The sequence below is a fragment of the Atheta coriaria genome, unplaced genomic scaffold (genome assembly GCF_025399875.1).
Source record: "Atheta coriaria isolate IRGN ID8LTWV9N9 unplaced genomic scaffold, Caltech_Dcor_3.1 hic_scaffold_47_pilon, whole genome shotgun sequence".
Lineage (NCBI taxonomy): Eukaryota > Metazoa > Arthropoda > Insecta > Coleoptera > Staphylinidae > Dalotia > Dalotia coriaria.
The window spans coordinates 230618-252950 of NW_027045489.1; the positions used below are offsets into that span (position 1 = coordinate 230618).

The window sequence follows — 22333 nt, forward strand, 5'->3', positions numbered from 1 at the left end:
GCGCTATTGATTTACGATTGTTTGCCGCTACACTTGTTACGCCAATATACTTTTTTGCGGTGGTCTACGAAGGCGGCGGCATTCAGCAACTAGCATGAAACTAACCGGCAACAAACGGGGCGATGCCAAGGTGAAAGATATTGCACACTGTTGCTCTCGTTGGTGGCGGGCGGCGGGTGTTCGCACACGCCGGCGGGGGCCGCGGCACCTACGCGTCCCTCGAGATTACACACATTACTACGTTCTCGACGCTTCTGATTGCCTTGAGACCGACAATTCCCAAGGCAACCAGACGTGCTCGACGTGTTCGCAAATACACGAACGAACGCGCGCGAGCACCAGTCGAGTTAAGCCGCCTCCCGCCGCCACCGCCGACCTCGCTTGTCCCGTTCAATTATACCACACTCGCGAATACCACGCATTGATAATAATCGCAACGAGCGCTTTATCTAATCCGATTATGAAGTAAATATATATTTATTAATTAGTATTAGTATTATACAAACAGTGACAGTAAATTTTTTACTGTAGAAAATATACTTTTGCATTATTTGAAATTTTAAACACGATACTATTTAATGTTTTGTATACACTTTTGAATAGTTGGTATGTTGGACAATCAGATTTATTAAATCCTCATTATCGCTACCGATTTATAATTGAATCGCAAACGGGACGATCAATTGTAAATTACGTATGCGTGCGCTCGCGCGGCTTATTAACACACAGGCGCTCGTTTACGCCCCCGCAATGCTTGTTCATTAGCGCCGAATGCGCGCGGCCCCCCGCGCGCTTGTGAAAAGAATTAATTCCCATAATTTATGCCGCACGTCGATGCGTTCGCTGTGGCGGGCACGTGACAAACATACACAAACTCATTAAGTGATACAAAACGAACGCGAGCGTCATTCGTAATTCGCAAAACGGGATTGCGTTGTTGCGGGGCGGGTAAAATTCTAAAACAAAAAGATTCCTCGGCGTAAACCTACAGTTTGACTTGTGCGTGTGTATCTCGTGAGTTTAGAAGCGATTTCCTCCCTTTGGAAGTGAAGGGATGAGATGAGCGGCGGGTCCGTCATCCCCGGTATCCTTCGTCCCGTTTTCGTCAAGCGGAAGCGGCGTACGCTGCTACGAATCGCTTGGCCCACCAGCGACCACCTGACACGAATGATACTGCCGAGGATTTCCTTGTCAAATGATTCAGTGCGGATTCGCGCTAAACAAGTCCCATCCGACTTGAGCTTCCGACTTTCTCATCCAAACAGGAACGCAAGTAGATTGCGACATCAACAAGTGCTGATGCAATTGAAAATCTAAATCCACCCACAGCCGCACAGGAAAATCACGAAACAAAAACAAATCCTGCCTTCCTGGGACGGAATTGTAATTCGGCGCATTTGTCATTTTATATTTTATGCGCACCATGGTGCTGGTGGTGGAAATTTTTGGCACGACAATTGTGTTTTGCTTCAGTGCTTCACCGGCTTCAGATCGATAGATGACTCTTGGGCGCGCTGCGCTTGGAGGCGATTGTGTATAAATCGTTGCCAAAATTGGCTCGGTCTACACGTGTCCGCCGGCGGGGTTGATAAAATGAAAACGATAAATTTGACCTCGCGTTTAATCCGAGACGAAGTGGGTTTTTAGGATTTGCGGTCGATTTTCTGGGTCAGCGATCAAAGAAGATCATGGGATTAAAAACTACGCGGAACCTTTTTACCCATTTCATCTCACTGTATCAATTGCGACACACATACCACTAAGAGCATAATTAAATTGATTCAATGTACAATGTGTTATTATTAAAATATTAAATTTAATTCACATTTTTTTAAAATAACTTTAAACACATTGTATACGCAAAGTGGAATAGTTGGTTCAATTCGGTTTGCTTTGAGTGTACATTCGATTCTCTTGGGTTGAATTAAAACTTTTGAAATTGGTGAATGTGCTTTCTATCGAAAGGGATTATGCGCCCCTTCATACAATGAACGTTTTCGTTGATCGATTGAAATTAAAACTTGCCGGATTTTTTGTGTGATATTTTTCTTTTCTTTGGCGCGCGGTGTGATACTGTGATACATTGTTCCAGCTTCATATCTAAGAGGAAAATCAAGTCGAGCGCGAGCTGAATATCATCATTATCTATTGTTTTGCGCGCGCGCTCGTTAATACGTCGATGCGTTGATAAGTTTCTTGCCGCCGCCGGCTGATAGATGATCCGTCAGGAGCAGTCGCGTCGGCATGTCGGGTTCGCCCGCATAATGGACAAAAAGTGCATTGTGTAAAGGTGGGGAAAAAAGCGTCGCGCGACGCGGAATTTTTGGGGCAGAATCCACCGCAGCCACCGCAGAACAGAGTACGCGCGTTTTTAGTATTCCTGCGTCGAGCCGCCGCCGCTGCCGAGTTCGCACCGTTAACACCCACATTTCTATTCGCCGTGCATTTTCTCAGACATTTGTTCGTGACGTGATTTGTGCGCGCCGCGGTGCGATACCGTTTCCTCGTTGCGTCGCAAAAACGCGGAACCAGGTTTCCAGGCGGCGGCGTCGGCGGTGGCGTCTCTTTCCGTCGCCTAATGCTAGACAAACAGACATAAATTCTACAGGCTGTCGCGTTGCGCATTACATAACCAAGTATTTGAACGCCCTAACAGGTTGTCATATCTGTCCATAACCATAACCTCAAAAACACACGTTTGAGGTTATGCTATAAGAGCAATTGATGCGTAGTTTATGTTTGTGAAATTATCACCAATGTGCAATCGCTTCGGCAATAAAGCGGTAAAGTAGCACTTTCGCGCTGTACTTAGTCATCATTACTTCTGGTTTATGTCTTGCTCCATTAGTACCGCACTTTGCCGCAAGGCGGATCCACACTCTTCAATGTTGAGGGTGTGGGTATGTAGATGCGGGTTTTACACCTAGTGGCAATTTGCATTCTGGCCTTTTGGATGTTTTTGCCCACGCGGCGCCGTCATGTTTTTCTCCCCACCGCCACCGCCGCAAGCGACGTGCTGGCTGGCGGCTCGCGGATGATGCAATAAAACGCGAATATCAGGGGGCCGTATAACATTCATGAATCATAAATTCTCAAAAAGTTGTGTCGCCCGTGGCGTGGCGCGCTGGTGGGCTGCGTTTATATCCGCCGCGTGCGCGGAATGCGAATACAAACTGTTGCAGGCGCCGACCGCCGCCAACTCCCAACGCACCAGCGTCGTCCCTCTCACACTCACCGAAAACTTTACCCACCCACCCATTCCACACGATAGGTCGTGCCGCGCAATTAATCCGCATGCACAATCGCAGCAATAAACGCTCGCCGCGATGGATACTCAGTTATCTCCTGCATTTATTACCTACCCTTAGATGCGTAACGAAAAAATATTATACTCTGACCTCAAGTTGAGGTTATGTTCTATAATTATCCGCATCGATTTATGTTTACGACATGTGCGAATGTGAGTATATTCTAATCTCGACTCTGGAATCTTGTATTTTGTTTTTCAACCCCCGACTCGTTTCCGGCACTCGTGCCAGAAGAGATGCGGATCGTTCCAATTGGATTGATATCAGAGACTCGTTGGTAGATATCTAGCTATCTCCGTCATCGGATATCGACGCGAGGGAGTCCGCCGAGTCGGCGATGAGCACATTAACGCCGACTCATTTCCTATTCACCGGCGGCAGTGGAGGCGGCAGGCGTCTCTCACTTTGGGCGAGAGAGGCTTATCATTTAAAGAGGAGACGCGGGCGACACGGTGTTTGTACATGCGCTCATCCCACGGGAGCCAAGGGAGCGCCAGCTAGAAGTTGAGCCTCTTCTCTTCCTCCTTTACCACCACCCTACCACCTCCCTGGGACCCTGGAGGACGCTTCTAAATTTTATAAACTAACGTGCGCAACATGTTTATGAACTGGCATTTACATACCGTAGAGAAGGGATTTACAATTTTCAACATTTATCAAGTTTTACTGCTTCGTGGCAAACTTGTCATTCAAAGCTCGTGCGTTGTGACTTCCTAAATTCACGTTTGTCTGATTTTATCCGATTAGGGTGGTGAAGCAAGGGATGATTTTGATAATTATTTAATTATTATCCATTTCGCGCATTTCCCAGACGATTTAGATTCTAAAATTGGAAATTTCAAGAATTTCCTGCGAAGGCGTCGACGAAGAATAACAAATCATTGCGTACGTGCGGACCTTGTCTGTATGTGGGGTGTAGTCGTAGAGTAACAGGTAAATGATGAGTGTGCAATGTGCGTGCGTGTAGAACTGAACGCTGGGGTGAGTAGAGGGTAGCGTAACGCGCGCGCTGGCGGCCATTAGTCATCAGACGTCCGAGCCCGGCCGATTCGTGTCGACACACGCGAAACGTCATTCCGAAAAGCGATTTATTCTTGGCAAACAATAGCGTTTGTCAATATCAAATCTCTGCGCGGGAGGAGCCCGATGATATGTTGTGGTGGCGCGTGACTCCTCTCTCAAAAACCGATTTTCCAGGCTCTACTATACTACTACACAGCGTGTCTCTTTCTCTGTTTCGCTGGTGTGGTATTTCTGTTCAATGGTCGCAACCGCAGGTTGTGGAATGTGGGAATCGGAATGTAATGCTCGTTCCAAGTTGGTTGTTCTTTCATCGCTGCATACTTTGGCGGTTGGGTGGTGGCGGTTTTGTGCAAGGGGCGGTGTGTACGCAAAGCACACGTCCGCGCTTCCTTTCGCTGGCTACGCTTTATTCCTGTTTCGTTCGTAATCTATATAAATTATAGGAGACGGGTATTATCTTCACGTTTTTCCGATTTATGGACCTTTCGTAATTGCTAGGTAAATAACACTCGGACCACGAGACGGGCCCGATGCCTTTTGTGTTTGCCTAAATTTATTCGCGTGCTCAAACACACGTAATCACACACCGGGATTCTCCATGTTTGCGTATTATTGTTTTAAATCAACGCGCGTTCGTTCGGCATATTCACGAGTTTTCGCAGGGCCATGTCATCAAAAGTGTTTGCGCTGCGCATTTGATTCAATCATTCGTAAACGTCGCAAACTTTCTTTGATTCTTTGACTTTTCGACTATTTCCTGCCAACTCGCCAGCAGTGTGTTGAGACGGGAAATATTTGCGTACAATTTTCCAATATCTTGGCTGGCGCGTCGTCGCAATCAGAGTTTTGGCACTACACGAATCACGCGAAATAAAATAAATAGTCAACGCAGCGCCCTCTGATTGATGAGCGCGTTCGCGCGTCGAGGGCGCGCGCATTCATTTATGGAGTGAAAAATATTTGATTTAATCTGTTGTGTAGACAAAGTAATCTCCAGCGATAAAAGTACACAAGAAGTCTCGCCTTCCGTTAAATGAGCCAATATGTCATCCCCCTTCACCAATGTTTGTGTGTGTGTGTGTGTGTGTGTGTGTGTGTCTCTTCGACTTGCTCTTCCCAATTTGCTTCCAAACAACCAACAGTGTCACATACCAATTGTTCTAAGATTATTCATAAGTAATATCATATAAGTTATGATTTGAGGTTATGACATATATTTGACATTTAACCTTATTTAACCGTGTTATTTCATTGAAGGTTATAAATTTTCAACGTCCTTGACATTTTACTAAACAAGTAGTATAGGCACCTATAATTCGCCATCTCTTTAGGCAAGTCGCAAGTCCGCGGATCCGCTTGTATGTCAGTTTGTCAGCGTCGGTGGTGTTGTCGCGCGCGGCGCTTTCAGCACAGCGCGGAAAGAAAATAAAATGTTTGACAAATAGCGCGCTCGTAAGTAAACATTGAGTCGTCGAGGGCTGTTTACTCTGCAGATGACAAGTGGCTGCCTGTTAACGGCCTCTCGCCCGCCCCACTCGGATTTACCACTCTCACATCCGCACAGCTTCTGCGGAATTGGCAATGGCCATTAACATAGGCTTCACATGACCATATCGATAGTCACCGAAGAAAAGCGACGCCCCTCTCAGCGCCGAGCGAAAAAGCAAAGTTTTCCGATTGTGTTCAAAGGCCACTTTGCTCTTATTGATCACGTACATTTCAAAGGCGAGTCAAGTTGACTCCTGCAAAGGGCTAATCCTTAATGGTACGCTTTTGGCTGTAATTAAAAAAAAACTGAGCGCGAACGCAAAGTGAAAATTGGAAATGAAGTGATTGCATTAGAATGCTGCATCTGCATCGAAGGCATCTGACCCGTGCTGCTTCTGCTGCTAGATGTTCGGGAACTTAAAAGCTTCGAAAGTGGCGCGCCGCCACTTGGAGCATAGTTGGGATACTTTACTTCCCGCTTTGCAGCTACATGCATAATGTATACCTTCCTCGGGGAGGCAGGGGGCGAGCGTGCGCCCGCGCACATTTAGATATTGTTTACCCCGCGCTTGCCGCCTCCTGGAGGTGGCGGAGGTGTCAGCGCCGCGCTGTAATATGATAATAGCCGCGTGATTAATCGCGAGAGGGTCGCGGCCTCCGCCGCGCCATCCTCGAACTTTGCCTATTTGTTACCCGCGTCGCCTTCGACTCTTCGGCACCCTTTGTAGTCGACATGCTTTATTATGGCGTAACATCATTTCGCCACTTACTACAACTAACCTAGCCCTTTTCGGTGGCGGTGGCAGTGGCGATGGCGGTGCGCAAACATAATAAAGAAATATTAGAGCGGCGCGCCGATCAATTTGCGAAAGTAGGCAACATCAACAATTTAATTAAAAAATATCAGCCGGCCTTCATTCTAGTTTATCGAGAGCGCATGTCAAATCTGATGACAGTTTTATGATGAGAAAACGTTTACCATCACACAGAGTGTTTCAAACACGCAATTACTTATGAAATAACATAACCTCAAATAAAAATATACAAATTTAGATTATGTGTAAATTGACTTTTTTACTTTTATGTATATTTTTGTTATTTCCGGTTTGTGACATTCAGTATTGATTGAACAAAATATATTAAATTAAAAATAGAGGGTTGGTTCCCTCATTTTGCAGGTCCTTTCCTCTTCCGCTTGAAAATTAGATAGGCCCATCACCGATACAACTGTTGATGAAATTCCGTTTGTTCTTGTTGCTTCACCCACGCATACCCACTTTCGCAAAGTGCGGGCGACTTCCATCCCGAAAACGTCCAAATTACTTGATCGCGCATTTAACCGTTCGTCGATTACTTTTTTTTGGAGCTGGGGACGCACTGCCGAAAAGCTTCTTAAAAGAGTTGACAGTTTTACGACAAACCCCTTTTTAAATATTAAATTAAAAGAACATCGCGACCGAAAGCCCTTTTAAATTAGACGCGCGCGCGGGACGAGTTTGTAAACGAGTCTGGCGGGTGAATATTTTCAACAGCAAACGACCTGAAGGGATGAGGTGGTGTGTTTTTTTTTTCTTTTTCTTGCGTTTGCTGTTGCGGAGACTGAAGTTGAAGCTGAAGTTGAAGCTGAAGCTTCATGGCATATCTTACTTTCGCGAAAATGACATTAAATCGATTGTAAAAGTTTTTGCTTTATACGTCGAGGATGTGAGGCGGCACATCCGCACGGAAGTATAGCACGAGGGAGAGTTTATGTGGAAAGAATTTTGACTTATGTTTCGCTAACTTTTCTTTTAACGCAAATGCACATTGCTGTTTGCTGCATTACGCTATTAATTTACTTCTTTTTTTCTCGTTTCTTTTCTTCACTCCGCAATGAATAAAGAAGAAAGTTTGCTGATTTGCAGCAAAAACAACTCTTGACTTGTTCAAGTTGTGATTTTATATTGCATATCACATAATCTAAAAATATCTGGTTGAAAAAAAAAAAGAATCAATTTTGTGATGCATTTGATATAAAAAATTGTGTTTGCCGCTGGCGATAGGCAATGACTTCGCTCCTAATAAACTAAAATCACAATGACGCCAACGCGACATCGACTGCTGTGGCAGACTAGCGGAGGGTGTTGCAAGTTAACTCGGCCGAGAGAACGAGTAGTTGGAGGAAAAAAAACAAGCGATAAAATCAAATATAAAAGTATCAGATCTGGGCGGTTTTTATTGTTGCGCGTCGCACTGCCGGCGTGGCGGCGGCAGCGGCAGTGGCGGCGTATCGGTATCTGTGTAATATGAACCGGACATCGGCGCCATCATTGCCTGTTCCGGAAGTTGACGGCATTTCCAGCGCTGCTTTTATATCGCCCAAAACCCCCCTAACAAATCAAGACGAATGCTTCATTTTGTTTTCCACCACTCTGCGTTTTTTTTTCTGTTCCTTCGTCTTTCGACCAGAGTTTGCGTTCGATTTGAGGCGATCGCGATTTGTAATAGTAAAGTTTTTATTCTAAACCAAATTACAACACACTCAATAAATTTTAGAATATGTATACTACAAAACAAAATAAATTTTATTGATTTTTCCGGATTTTATTTTTATTTTCTAAAATATATAATAACCTGATGCTTAAAGGCATGTTCATCCGGGAAGCATCACAAACGTGTTTATTATAAAATCAGCATTTGAAGACGAACGCAATAAAACGATGAGCAGGAAAAAAATTGGATAACGAGGATATAATAGCCGAGGGTGTCCGGAATATTTCTTTATCCGCGCGGCGCGTTTAACGATCATAATTTCAATATAAAAGAGACGCAGCGCACACACTGCTTTGAATGCAGCTCAGCCTCGAGTCATTGAATAAGAAAAGCAGCTTTCTGGATGTGAACATAAAACGTATAAAGTGATCTATGTGTTAGTATATATAATCACATTTTTTATATATAAAAAAAAAGAGATTTGTCCAAAACTCTACAGAATACATCGTTTATTTCACTTTTTAAAAGTGTAACCTTGATGGTTCGCGCATATTTTTTATTCCACGGGACAACTTCATGCTTCACGTCGTCAGCTTGCTTAGCACGTGTTTTATTTTGAGAGATTTATTCATAATTGCCACGCGAAATTGGGTTGACGCGCGCATACTTCTCTCAACTTGCTCTAGTTGCGTGTAATGTATGCACAACGTGTGCGGCGACACTTTTTCATTTTCGTATAAGTTGTGCGCGCATTAACTCGCGCAATTTTCGCGTATTGCTCCAGCGGAGCGCATAAACAGATCAAAATTGTGCCACGCGCGGTAGAGTCCGGGCGGCGCCTCCACCTTCAGCCGCCACATAAATTCACGTTGATAAAACTGTATATTCATCTTCTTTTAAAACAAGAATTATCCTAGCGCTGCCGCTGCCCGACAACCAGCGGGACACCTTTTTTTTCCTCCTCCATTCTCCGTCCCTTCTTCCAGCACGTATTACATATTTACGTGATCCTCTTGTCTCAGCGCTTTTTGATGATTTAAGGACGCGCGAATTAAGTACACGCAAAAGAGTTCACCATTAAAAATCATCTCCCCCAAGAGCAGGACGACAGTGGGCGGCGTGCGCGGCATTGTGCAGACATTGCGGAATACTCGCCTCATAAATTTTCTTACATGGAAAGGCAATAGAGTTAATGTATTAGAGTAGTGCGGTGGAGTGGCGCTCGGCGGAAGGAGCTCGAAACTATGTGCCCCGTCGTCGTCGTTCACGAAAAAGCGCCGCGTATTATTCTTCACCAAACTTTATGGAGGCAAGTATCGCGTCGTATTATTGTGCGGTCGCGTTTTCGCTATCTTCAACTTGTCTAAACAAACATAAGTTCTCATAGATATGTTGCGTTGATACGAGTGTATCTCTCGAAGGAGTGGAAAGCACGCGGCTTATCAACTCTGCCAAATGGAAAATATTTTCTCCAGGCCTATATTTTGACAACTTGTGTAGTAGTAAATTAACTTTTTATATCCTGTATCCACAATTTATCTAATAGATGGCGTTAGTATATGTGATCAATGGTAATTCAGCAAATTTCGTTGCTGCAATTTGCAGCAATTAATCAAAAACCGCCAAACATGGTAGCAGCAAAAAAAATCACGCTTTCCAAGGTTTTGAATTTACATAAATCCCGAGCATCACTCGTCTCGTAAGTGCTAAGGGCTGCTTGTTATTCGGCGGGGCAAATCATGATTTGTTGCCCGGCGTTTGACGCGCCCGACAGAAACGGAAATACGCGCAAGGCGAAGGTGTGCGCAAGTACACGCGTTACAAAATGACTACTGTCGCTTCGGAACGTAATCAGCGTCAGCGTTATTAATGCGACGTACGTGCGTCGCGACGCGCGATTGCGTAAGGTTGATTAATGATGATCGGCAAATAACTGTACGAAAGTAAAACGCATCTAGATAACGCGCGGCAACCGCGATACGCGCCGCCACCGCCACCGCCCTTCAATCTGATTAATGCTCATTTACACGCGAGTCATATTAACATATTCAACAGTAACGGTAGCTGTAACAGTGGCAATTGTGTTTTTAATGTGCATTCTCTTTTTTTCCACGTTTACCCACGTGTAAAACTTTGTAGTAAGTAATTTCTACGTTTTACTATGTCCTTATAGCCTTAATTTTTATTCAGCTTGGTGCGTAATGACCTTCATTCGTGTTTGGAGTAATTGCGGAGCTTTGTGAAAAAAACAAACACGTCACAATGGGTAAAATGTGAGATAATTAACACTGTAACAAAACACGTTAATTCTTAGTTAGATTTGGTGTGTTTTAATCTATTTTAAACACGCTAATGTCTAATGACGTGACTTCTTTTACATGAGAAGTGAAATACGAACAAATATTGAATGTCAATGGTTGCCGTTATAGTATAATAATAGTAATAGTCGTAAAATATTTAGAAAAAATGTTTAACCAGCATTATGCGTTGTTATCAACTTGTATTTGCATAATTTCCTATTCTGCAATTCCATGTCTCAGCGAATGCAAATTTGCGTTTCGTTCGTTACTCAATGTGCGCGCGTTTTTGTTCCTCTTCTTATTAGAGGAAGACTGCGGGAAGACTAATGGGCAAATATGAGAATTGCGTGCATCCGCATATGTACTCGCGTTTATGGTTATAACCAAGCTCCAGCGTACATATTTACAAGTCTATGAAGAAATAAAGCTCGCTAATAAATTCATGTCGATTGACGTCACGATTGGAATATTCATCGGCGTCTATGAATTAGTTTCAGCGCTTTCAGGAAAAACAACGCTTAAACTTTTGATGAAAAACATGTTTAATCACAACGAAAATAAAATTCTTTGAATATTACATTTCAATGTGACTGGATGGAAAGTTTATCAATTTTAAATCAATATTTTATTATATTCCGGGTAATAAAAATTAAATTACTATAACCTAGAATGATTATAATCTAGACAGAATTTCTACAAGAAACAGATTTTGTTTTTACAGTTCGCTGGCGCGTTATTTGTTAAATAAAGTGAATATGAAGTCTAAAAATAAAAGCGGACTTTCATGTCACATGTTGACGTGCTTGTAAATCAAAAAAGTAACAAATAAATCCATTAAGCAAACAAAAAACAACCGAAAAACAAACACGTCCGCTGTTGATATCGAATTTAATGGTGGCGATATCTATATCTGTATTTATATGTATATCGTGTAGTTTATCGTTTTCCCAGGTTTATATTCCGTGTGTTGTGCATCAATTCGGCGTATTTTTGTACGCCTAATAAAACGCCGCCGCCGCCGTCGTTGCTGCCTCCACCTCCCGGTACACACATTCCGAACTCGAAAAGTGTTGTTGTTCGCTTTGCGTTTTTCCTCGGCGCGCGCACGGGCGGTCTCTCGTTTTGTATGTAAATTTATTGGAGGGTAAAAACGACGTTATGACTGAATTTAATATTCGCGCTCGCTGAAATACGCACACACACACACAGAGAGCTATAGATATACACACTGCGCCCGAGCATGGCCAAACGCTAAAACATGTCACACATTTTAGTGCGCGAGCGGCGAGAAACGAATGCGACGGCCCGGCCACCACCAGCCACCAGGATCAGCGCGAGGCTCGAGGACGACGTCGAGGACACAACGCGCCGCGCCCGCCATGTGTTGATATATAGAATTTCGCCCCGTATACAATACGCAGCGCGCTGTTATGTCTAGGGGTGTATTCCGCCTGTTGTAGCAGCATCACATATCATATACAGTGTGTTTAAATTTATTCATGTTTTAATATTACATTTATTACGCGCTGTGATACCAAAGTTATTTTGAATGTTTTTCTAGTCGCGTGTATTTTTGGTCGTACTGTATACACGGGTCCAATTTAACATTTTTATATCCAAGAACAATGCGAGCGGGCAATAACGCCCCGTTGTAGCGCGGATTCATATTTTAGGGATGACTGCCCGGGTGCATTTTCATTGTGCGCTTCCCCGCCCTCCGCACAAGCCGCGATTGTCCTCGTAACCATCTTTCGATCTAAAGTTCTTTTGAAATCGCCCGAAACAATCTCGTTAAGGTTTTCAACGATAATGGAACCGTGGGTGGCTAGTTAAAGTTTGCCGCAATCCCACAATATCTATTCGTTGCTGAATGTGTGCCGGATACAATGCCAAAATTGCACAATTTCATTTTCGCAATGCATTTGTTTCATAAAATGCGAATTAACAAATGTAAACATCATAACCGTCGAAAATCGGACGGCGGCCGCTTGGTGCGCGACGCATTAAAAGGATTTGCAGGATAAATAACGAGCCGGAGTTAGTGATCAGCCATAAATCGCCGGCGTGCATCCCCTTTAAAACTCGCAATCAACATGCGGCCATTAGTGTGTCACGGACCGAGGCATATATCACTGGGGCCGACCGTCGCGACTGGATCTCTCTCCGTGGGTGGATCGCGCCGCCGTTGCCGCCGCCCGAGCATTATCTATGGCCCGGTCGCCATCGACGTAGTTCTTGTCCCTCTGGCCGAACATGCTGGTGACACAATAGGCCCGCCGAACGCTTAAGTGCTTTCTTGTACATTTTAACTTGTTATTCCGAGCCGCTCGGGAGCGGCGTCCCATCGACAGGATACATTACTTTAACGCAGATTAATGGAAGCGGCGCAGCAAAAAAGTTTTCGCCAGCGACGACAAGCGCCTTCAAAATATCGCCGGCGTCGCTGGGCGCTGTGAATGTCGTAATCGTAAATTAATTAAGCTCTAATTGAAAAATTTAGTACCACTCGAATATTTTACTGCGACGAACAGCCAGTTGAGTCGATAACTCTTAATTCTACGCAAGAATTAAAATTTTATCGCAGCTTGATCCATTTGCTCAACAGATGGCGCTGGTCGTTTAAAATCAACAGATTATTTCCGCAACCCGAGGCGCATTTGCGCAATATAAATCGTTCTGTTTTCTAAATTCAGAGCTACACAGTCGCAGCAATAGATAAATCATTAAAATGTGCTTGTGCACAATCAAAATACGTAAGTAATATATTACCAAAGTGCGGCGCGCTGTAAGAAGGCGAAAAAACTTAGAGAGCTCTCTCCCTCGCCTGGAAACACACAAAACAACGACGGTGTCGTGCTGTGCGCGCAAACGGACTCGCTATCGCCAACCTTAATCCAGATGTTTCAGCGTCATTTAACACTTTCCACGTCGCAATAAATTCCGGTGAAGATGATCCCGTTTTTGTGCGCGCATAATGACGCCACTTTTATTTTCACTTTTTCAACTTTCCTCACTTTAAATATTCCAACGGCCGCCATTAATATATCTTGTAGACGGGCCTACGACGCCTAACTAAAACCGAGGTTGTTTTGCTTGTTTCGGTGATAATTAATATTGTTTGTAATGTGCGCTTAGTTGAGTCAATTGCGCGAAATACTCGCATTTTTTGCCTGCGGACGCGGAAATTTTATCTTAGGCTGTTTAATGCGCACATTATAATGAATAATGTCTTGGTTTACGGTCATCCATCTTGGTTGTTGTGTTTAAAAGAAAGTTTTTGTCAGTTGTACCAATTTTGTTTTTGTAATTTATTTGTAAGTTTTGCATTTTAATTTTCTCGCTTCGATGGATATAAAATCTAACGTGCGCAACTGCATCACGTGTTTTATCTCTCGCCGGCGCATTGTGTGCATGGCAGAAGCGCGTCCTGATTATCATACGGGTGCTCTCATTCAACAGGAAGGATCGAATCGCGAATGCGATGGATATCGGCTGCGCGAGTGAGAAGCGTCGTCCTCGAGCTCGAAAGTGGGATGGCTTATCACTTAATTCCGTCTGTCGCCATACATCACCCCGTTCCCGTCGTCAGCAGTGCGTCCTCGACACAGAATGTTGCTTCGATTCTCACCCGGCGCCATTATACAATCCCAAATCTAGATCCCCAATCGAAAACTGCGTGCAAAAAATATCGCATTTTACTGTCAAAATTCGTACAGGTCTGAAAAGTTCAAACATTGAAAAATTTCACTTTTTAGAACATTCAGTCGCGTTTTTTGACTTCTTGTCCTATTATTTTAAATCACTTGAAATTACAAATCGACATTATTTTCACATTTCAAAAAGTTGGCTCAGATAACAGCCAGTATCTCGTGAAGTAATACACATTTAGTGCGTTTCTAAAGGCCATCTTATAGTTTAAGAGACGCTCTACATGTTTATTGACAATATGTACTGCATACAAAAGTGGTAACACGTGGGAACATTAATTATTGATCATAATAGTCTAAATTGTAGGACTAATATTTGTCGCATTTATAGGTGGCACTAAGATGCGCTAAAAATCATAGAATCTAGTTATACGGCTTATTTTTTTTTTTATATTTATCGACAAACGTGTATACAATAGATTTGTATACAATGCTGTTATCTACGATGCGCCGTCTTTGCGCACCTCTTGCTTTCTTATCATATACGAGTACTGTCCGTCGTTTACGCAGTTTCTGCATGCACTATCGGCGGATTGCAGCCAGTTTCGTGCCGGTCGCTGGTTAATCCAGTCATGTTTTGAGAGACTTATATCGTTTATTCGGACTTTAATATTCTAAATTTGTGTTATACTCGAAGATCAATCGACTATTTATTTGTACTTTGCGACTATAATAAATTGTTTTGTTCGGAAAAGCCGGTTTTTGATAACATTCTTCACTCGGCGCTGTATTTGGTGTAGGTTACTAAATTAATCGGATATATATCGCCTCCATGTTGATTCTCATCATTAAGAAAGATCCAACAGGCTCGTGTATGTATTTCTTAACTAAACAGCACAGATTGTTTATTTTGTGTTGATTGTTAATTATAACATAATTCAATTGTATGAAATATTTTTGTTTTAATTTATGTTTTCGTTTTGTTACAGCACTCTTCGTGCCTGGCAATCCGATAAGCTGTACACTGGTAAGTTTATAAATCAATTATATTTTTCGGTCAAATTTACTGCTGTAATTATTTGCTGTTTATCGATGAGAGGGGGGTCAACTAGGATAAATTCCCCGGGGCCCGGCTGATCGCTCTTAAATCGCAAACACAAAAAAATTAGCAAAAAATTAACGATTGCCGGGGCCCGCGGATTTTCCCCGGCGCCCGCGCTAACGCTCGATGCAAAATTGCAATTTTTAGCACTTTCAGTCGCGTGTTTATACCATTTATTTATCTCATGAAATTAAATTAATTTAAATTTCCATCTGATATCGAATTTTCCAATCTTCCATAATCAATAAATTTCTAGTTGCTACCTCTTTTAGTTTTGAAGATATCTGCTTTCAAAAATCGTCCAAAAAAGTATCAAGCATTCGTAGATTAAGAATCTGTTTGTTCCTTTTTATCTCTTTTAGTTTAAGAGATATTCGCGTTTTAAAGAAATGGCCAAATATTGAAAAATATCACTTTTAACACTTTTAGTCTCGTTTTTTGATCTTTTACTATTGGATATATTATTATTTTATATTTTTATCATATTCATAATCAGTAATTCGTTGGTTGCTATCGCTTTTAGTTTCAAAGATATGAATTATTGAAAATCGTCAAAAAAAAGTATCAAGTACCCCCCCCTTTGGCAATTTTTTCTTAAGAATTAAAAATTCATCTTTCAGACGTTTTAACTATCCTATCTTATAGAGAATAGTCCGTAGATCAAGACGCTGCGATCAGATCCTATTTATCTCTTTTAGTTTATGAGATATTCGCGATTGAATAAAATGGGCAAAAATTGAAAAATGTCACTTTTTAGCACTTTTGGTCACCTTTTTTGCCTTTCACTATCGGAAATATTATTATTTTATATTTTTGTCTGATGGAGAATTTTCCAATCTTTCATAATCAGTAATTCGTTGGTTGCTTTCTCTTTTAGTTTCGAAGATATTAATTATCAAAAATCCTCGAAAAAAAAATGTGTGTTAACCTATTTTTGTGCTTGACATTGTTTTGCAACAACTTGTAAAAATCAGCGCTGTTTCTCCGGCATTGTCGTTTGGGTGCACCGGAAGCTGGCAAACGGCCATCTTATAAAAGATTGCGTCCCGGCTCCGTCGCGCGAATGCGCGAAACATAAAAAGAAATGAGTGCGAATTTATGTGCGTGTTTGTTAACATTATACGGACACATGTAGATGGCGCGCGCGAGCATAAAAACCGCAATACGGACGTATAAATATAAAACTTGGCGGTGCCACCGCCGCTGCCGCCCTTCGTCGACAAAAATTGCTCCAGCGATTACGCGAAACAGTCGCACGTTGACAAAAAACACAAATTGACAGACCGACGTAGGTACGTATAGGTATGTGACGATGGTGTGGGTAGTGGGATAAACGGCAACAATAGTCAATTCGATCAGCGGCGGGCCGCGCCGAACTGAAACGACGCGAGCGGCGCCCGAATGCATTTAATTGGCCGCAATGCGCAATTGCACCATCAGCGGGAAGCGTCGCCCGCGTCGGGCGTCAGGTTCAGACCGGGCGGCGGCGGCACGACATCAAACATACAGGAACATCACGAAAACAACCCGCAAACATTCATTAAATGATTGAACCAAAAACACATTTTATTTTTATGCTCTTATTTTACATAATATCATTTCGTATTTTACTGCGGCTTCATTTTCATAATGAACATGAATTGTTTTAGTTGATTTTATGTTTTGTTATTTGGTTGTTTGACCTTGTTTGCAACGGTAGAAGCGTTACGTTTGGTGAGCGCGACTCCCAAACGACAATTTCAACAATATCCGGCGTCCAATTTCGATTGCATCCACACCGATCGCCGATACTTCCACCGCTGCTACCGCCGCTACCACCGCCGCCGCCCTCACGTCCCGAGTAATAAGCTTTCCCGGATTAGGCCATAAGAGCAGTTTGGCTGCATGCTAACCGATAATTGCTTATTAAATTACCCTTAAACTCGCGTAAATCCAATTTAGAGGGCTCGAATATGAAAAGTTAAAGCGGTCATATCGCCGCCGTCGAAACAGCTTGTAAGCGTCGTTTCGCAAATTCACACCCGCAATGACCATCATCCCAGTTAGCGCGTCTTCACTTCATTCTCGTCAACGTTTACAACTGCTAATTGCAATCAAATGAGTGAGGTTATACGTGTTTGACTACTGTTAGCGTAGGCAACTCCACATACAATGCTATACGTGCTATTGTAATAGTATTCGCAGTGCTTGTTGCTTTCAAAAACGCCCAATATAAACACCAATAAAGCATGGCGCACATAAAGTCGAAGCAAGTGGCGCCGGGTACTTGTTGGTTCGGTCCCACGCGTCCGCTGTGTGCTCTCATTGATTGCGCAAACCGCCGCCTCCGCTACCGCCGCCGAAACGGCAATAAATGTCCGCATTTGCCTATTTATAACGTCCCTTTGTAAATTACGTCACATTAGCCCTGTCGCTATGTTAGGTAAGCACACACTCGAACCAAAATTGATTTTAAAAAACTTTTATTCACTTTTTGCAACTAATAAATATTAAATTTAGTATAAATTCTCTTTTGTGAGTTGTCAGCGATTCCGCATTCTGTCATGTCATGTTTTGCATGTAACCAACTTTCGTCTTACTTCCTGCATAACTGAATTTTCTCAACGTGTGTGTGTGTGTGGCGCACTCCATGCCTCGAAGTATTTCATTTATCCATTTTAAGTTGCGCTGTAAATTTTCCAAGGTACATTCTAATCTGGCGGACAAATTTATTGCAGTCTTGTAGCTTAAAAGGCTAATAAATTTCCACCCGCGTATAGACATGTAAATAGCTGAGGGCTGGCGGGGGCGGACGAGCGCGCGAGCGCACGCTGAGGAGAGCATATTCGATAAGAAAGCACGACGCGCGCTGCCGAGTACTTGTTGGTCGCGCAAACATTTTCCAACTTGTTCGCCGCCACCGCCACCGCCGCCGCGACGTTGTCGTCGACGACAATGAATAACGTCGCATTTCTGCCAATTATTTCATTTTTCGCTTTACGCTTCGTGCCTTCTTCACTATCGCCAAGTGTGCGCCACATTCGCAAATCTAATTTGTATTGATTTTACGAGCTGCTTCGAACGACTTCAATAATTTACTCTAAACGTTATTATCATAACACAGGCGCGCCCTTGTTTCTGTTTCTCGTTAAGGTGCGACACCCAGCAGGAAAAAATCGAAGCAGAAAAATGTATCTATGACAGTAATTTATTTATTTTAATATCTTTTGCTAAGCTATATCTGCGAGACACTCCCAGGTTATGTTTCTATTACCATTACTTAAAATTTGTCGTTGTTTTAAAGATATACCTATTGTCAGTAAAATGGAATTACGAAAATAATGGATGAATAATTTCCACTGCGCGATTTAACGACAACTCAACGAGAGCAGCGTGGTCGTTAAAACATCCTTCAGGTTGAAATTAAAATTGTTATTTTTAATTGGTGAATTATAGTTGAATCGACGTGCAAAACATGTACACAACTGACTATAAAATTACGCGTCGCCCAAAAATAAGCGAAGCAAGTTTTTTTAAATAAATTTGTGTTTCAAGTAAATTTAAACAAATGTTTAATTTTATGTGTTTTTAAATACTTTATTATTTACTTGTTGGATGCTGCTATATAAAAATAATAATTTCTAATTGTTCTGCCTGGTTGTGTATACTTAGACCAGGTAAAGCGCAAAAGAAATTACCGATGACGACGCGGAACGCAAAACAGCGCGACGACGGCGACGGGCGCCGTAAAAGCCTTGTTGTCGTATTTAAATTTAATAGTTACAGTTACAATGTGCTTTTCGTCCTATTTACTTTTTAATTAAGAAGCATCTCGTTATTTTCTCTAATGACCCTGGGGCGCGCGCGACAAGCCTGCGCGACACTTTTCCTTTGCTCAGGTGCGCCGCCAGCAAACAAGAACACGGGCAAAAGCGACGCGAATCCGAAGATGTGCCACTCAAACCATCCTCACACCCCCACAACCACCTTCAGACGTGCTCTCCGCGCACACTAGCACAAATCTACAATTATAAAATGCGGGCTGTCTGTAATCAGAAATAATTTCAAACAAAAATTAAAACATTTCAACGGTTGACGACCCTTAAATTTAAATTTTACGTATAGCAGAAGTGTTGTTAGTTATTTTACGTTTTAGTGTCGACTTTGTTGTCCACAGCGTCGAGTTTTCATTTCGGTGGACGTTTTGGGGGGTGTGACTGGTGTGAGTCCTTTACGAGGTCCATTTTACGGTCCCGTTAAGATGTCACAGTCAGCGCGCGACGTGCACTAAACGTAATGGACCGCCGTGCGCTCAACCCCCACACACCCATCATAAGGGATGCGACGTGACATGTTGACCTTCTGCATACAACGTTTAATTATCTCGCAATTAGGAACCTACTCCAAACCGCTCACATGCGAGTTGTTACGTGAACTCCAACTCACTGGACGCCGTCTAAATAATTTATACACTATTTATACCCATGGCAAACTGAATAACTACTTCTGACACGCTGGAAGGGCAGCACATCTACGTGCTGATGCGTGCTGGTGTGTAAATGTCTCCTAAACATGTCGGGAGCAATTCGTTTTATAGTCACAACGCGATTAATATTTTTATGAACGATATTCCACCTAAATGTGGCATAAAATATGCGCGTGGGGGGCGGAGGGTGTCACAAACACCCAGTGTGTAAGAAAACAATTGGCGAATATGCAAAGCGTTCATAAAGTCGGGCCATCATCGATAGATTTTGATGTGATAAGCTGCTATGTGGAAAAATTGTCCATGGGGATGGCGTTTTATCGCCCCAAGGGCTATTAAAAACGGCAGTCGATAGATTAAGTCGACGACGCTGGCGACGGCATCGTAACGCGCGATTTTACGCGTCGTCGTTTTTACTGTCGCCAGCTGATAACGACACGAAAATCATCAGGCTTGTTTTTATCACGTTTCTAGTTGTTTTTTTTTTCTTTCTTGAATTAAACATGCTTTTTGAGGTTATGACGCCATTTTGATTTTGGGGTTATGTGCTGTGTTGGTTGCAGCTTGTATGCGGTTGTCTGTTGTTTTGAGTTTTTCGTTCGTTTGGCACGCGTTTTCCGCTCGACGAAATCATCAATAATTTCGCTTCCGCACGAACGATTTCCTCGAAACGCAAGAATCTATTCCGGACGACTGCGCTCGCCGGTTCGGTTTTTCTTTTGCCTCCGCGTGCGTGGGATTACAAATTCGCGATATAAAGCGCGCGCGCTCGGGCTACAGGTGCAATCAATATGAACGCGAGCACGCCAATATTCCGCCGGCGTGTGGAAGGAAAGTTTGAAATTTCATCCCATTGCGAAAGGATTAAAGCGTTCTGCGCGCAAACATCTTATTAAATTCGCAGGCGAGCGCTAATTGCCTCCTAAAAGGTGCGCAAGTCAAGCGTAAATAAACCGGCGCAAGATCATTAATTAAAAAATCAATTTCGAGACAAATTTTGTTTGTCAAACAATTTCAAAGCTAGTTGTTTGCGTATATAGTTGGTTGCCTAGCGTTAACGAGTCTAAATGACATCAAGACGATTTATTCACATTGCGGCACAGTAAAAAGAGCAACTTTAAAACACCGCTAATTACAAACAGCTTGGTACGGACTGGAAAAGCGCATTTAACTAATAATACTGAAAGTTTCTAATGAATGTAAGAAAAATATTTGTTTCTGTTTAATTTCATGCTGGTTTTTATAATATTTGTGAACTCATACAGACTGTATAAAAAGCGCAGTAGAGACGTGTCAGGAAACGTAGAAAACTAATGCCATTAACACAGCAGTTTTATTCGTGCGCTGACTGAAAAGTTTTCAACTTGTTGTTGTAGCAACAGTTCGTTTTTCACCACCACCGCCGCCGACACGGTGACACGAACCGGTCGCCCTCCTCAATTCAACCCCCTCGCCTCGTAAAAAACACCCGTACCACTCTCCGACCGTGCTGAGTTAGCTCCTCGTTTGATCCGCTAAATTATTACCGTTTTTGCGCTCGCCACCACTCGCCGTGTTCCCATTTGCGTTCCCTGCTTGGAACACATGCGATTCACTCATAAACAGTCGGATGGTTAGCTTCGATTCGGCACGATTATCACCCACACCTAGCACCACCAGGTTGTGCGTTCAAGGTGGCGAGTAAGGTGCAAAGCACCTCCTAAAAATTGATTTGGGTTTCCAACTCCGCGAATGGGATTTGGAACAAAACGCGTTATATTTGTGCTCGAATGATTCGAATTCCGTTGGAAGGTTTTCGGGAGGAAACGGCGTCGGAAAGAAGGTCGGACTTCTTTTTGGGGGGTGAACACGGCGAATTGGCAGCGTGTCAACGCCGGCGACCGCGACCACCAGCCATTATTTATCGCCGTCTTCGCCATTAGCCGTGCGCGCACCGGTCGAAAAGAGGGGCCTTAATAAAGCTATCATAGCTGAATTACTAGCGGCGGCAGTTACTATAGGAACAGCGGCCGGCCTCGGGGCCGACAAATTGCGTCCGACCCGTTATTGTCCACTAAGAAGTCCCTCGAGTCCGACTGATTGCTTCGGAGCGCGCACGTTACTCGCATGCCTTCATTCCCTCGGGTAACATGTTGAGTCTTTATACTCATTTTCAACATTCAATAGTTTTAGGTATATAAAACTGCGCATTTTTACTCTTAAAATGACTTTGTAAAATTTTTGCTTTTTACAGAAAGTTGCTTTCTGATTGATCCATAATTTCCTGTTTGTTACGTGTCTCTTCTGCGGTTTGAATAAACGGTGGTAACAACAATGTGATCTAACGACCGAAAGCTCGCTCAGGTCGGCCGACAAGTTCAAGCATTCAATGCACGCATGCTTCCTTTGCCTTTACCACCGCCGCCGCGGCCGCCGCCTTCGTGCGTCTAACAATCCTAAACTCCCTAAAACCAACACTCACCCACACGCACCCACCCCTACGTGTGTGCGCGCACCCCTCACGCGAAACCGCAACTTTGTCGCACTTT

The 22333-nt window shown here is 43.2% G+C and overlaps 1 protein-coding gene across 1 annotated transcript in view; it reads left to right on the forward strand.

Moving 5' to 3' along the window:
* Positions 1-22333, forward strand: part of scrt (scratch) — a 51145-nt gene that overhangs the window by 24160 nt on the left and 4652 nt on the right. Inside the window, exon 4 of the transcript XR_010550604.1 lies at positions 15228-15265. The gene's annotated coding sequence lies outside the window, so the exon portion shown is untranslated. The remainder of the gene's footprint in view (positions 1-15227; positions 15266-22333) is intronic.